Here is a 2,260-nt window from a genome sequence, read left to right as displayed (position 1 = left end):
TATACACCATTTACAACTCCGACATCCCACATCCCCCCAACACCAACATATACTTATACGCCGACGACCTGACAATCACATCCCAATCCGTAGATCCTAGATATTCCGTCTCCCTCCTCCAAACCTCCTTAGACCAACTTGAAACCAGGTGCAACAGGTGGAAAGTCAAAATTAATCCCAACAAAAGTTCGGCTATCCTTTTTACCAAACGAAAAATCCCACAAAATCTCGACAGACTGACCTATCCCAGGAACCCATCTCCTGGAATCGACAAACACGATACCTGGGCGTGACGATGGATCAGCGTCTCACGTGGAAACCGCACATCCTGGAGACGGTAGCGCGAGCGAAGACCACCAGGGCTAGGCTCTATCCCTTACTCAAAGGTGGAAACACCCTCAGTTTAAGGAATAAGCGAACGCTTATCAAGGTGGTACTTCAATCGCAGCTAACCTACACCTCCACGGCGTGGGGTCACGCGGCAAAAAGCCACTTAAAGTCATTACAGGCTGTGGAAAACATAGCCCTCCGCACGGCCACCGACGCGCCCTGGTACGTAAGAAACTCTGAAATATTACGAGACTTACAATGCACAAACGCTACACAGAGAATAAGACAAAACGCGGAGAAACGGTTTGACGTAGCCGCTAGACATGACAATCCCCTCCTCAGGCAAGCCGTTGACTACGTACCCGACGTGACTGACAAACACAAAAGACCTAGACACCAACTTTTTGACCCTGGGTGACCACCCCAACGACATCCCCCCCTCCTGCTCGCTAACCTTTTCTGTTTCAGAGAGCGCCAGGATCAAGAAACGAAGACCACGACACACACACACACACACATACACCCCCCCATACCATTCTTACCTCTCCCTTCCCGCGCTAGCCTAAGGGCCACCTTAGCAAAGCGCAACCCAGGCTGCATAGCCGCACCACCCTACCCAACCATAAACAAGACACCACCCCCGGGGTTTTACACAGATGAGCCGGCGAAGCAAGAAGAGCGCCAGAAGAAAGGGCCCTAGCCGGCGGGGAACAGCCAGGACAAAAGAAGGTCCCACAAAGCGCCTACACTGGCCGCATTTGCGGTCGGGGTTGACAACGGATGGGGCCCACCTACGAAGGTTATCCAGGCCTACACGAGATGAGGCAGGATAAAGAGGGATAATTCCCCTAGATCCCAAATCATTGAGGCCAATTTCTAGCCATGGAATAATGGCGCGGCGCGATCCCAAATAATTGAGGCCAATTTCTAGCATGGAATATTGGCGCGGTTATTAATGTTGCATACAAAGAAACAATTCTATTCACAAACTTTATATTTTCAGTTAAACCTGTTTTCTAAACACAAACAAAATGAAAAGTTGACGGATAAAAAACAATCTTTTAACAATATGAATGTTTAGACATAATAAATAAATAATAAATATTTTTCGTTTGTGTGTAAACAAACATAACACTTTTCTCTATATTTAATAAGAAAACTTGCTCAATTATATTTACTTACCTTTTTGCCAAAACTTTCCAATATATTTGTCATACTTACTACAAATACATAATATAACCAAAAAAAAAACGTCATGCTAAACAACTTTCAGTGTGGAAAAGTTAGTGAAAAATTTAAAGACTCTAGATTTTACAGAGTGAAAAAACTTGTAACAAACATAACAAACTTAAAGTTACTTCCTTTTCCTCACCCCGTTCTTCGTGTGTCTGGACAAGCTCCATCCCCTCCCTGTTGCGAATCTGGCAATGCTAGTTGCCATAGAAAATGGAATATTAACATAGAATGAAATCTGATATACATACAACACCCTATACCATTTGCATACCTAACATTCCACTGTAACTTCGTCTTCCATATCGTAAGATGGTGCTATTTAGGTTTTGTGATTTCAAACGCAGGTAATGCAGGTATCATTTTGTTTTGATTTTGACCCTTGTTTATGTCCTAGATAAATGATACTATAGATGCCGCCGCCGCCATTATTCTATGGCTAGAAATTGGCCTCAATGATTTGGGATCGAGGGGGATTATCCCTCTTTATCCTGCCTCATCTCGTGTAGGCCTGGACAGCCTTCGTAGGTGGGCCCCATCCGTCGTCTACCCCGACCGCAAATGCGGCCGGTGTAGGCGCTTTGTGGGACCTCCTTTTGTCCTGGCTGGGCCCCGCCGGCTAGGGCCCTTTCTTCTGGCGCTCTTCTTGCTTCGCCGGCTCGTCTGTGTAAACCCCGGGGGTAGTGTCATGTTTATG

The sequence above is a fragment of the Anoplophora glabripennis genome, unplaced genomic scaffold (genome assembly GCF_000390285.2).
Source record: "Anoplophora glabripennis isolate ALB-LARVAE unplaced genomic scaffold, Agla_2.0 scaffold716, whole genome shotgun sequence".
NCBI lineage: Eukaryota > Metazoa > Arthropoda > Insecta > Coleoptera > Cerambycidae > Anoplophora > Anoplophora glabripennis.
Note: the sequence above shows the minus strand (reverse complement) of the source record.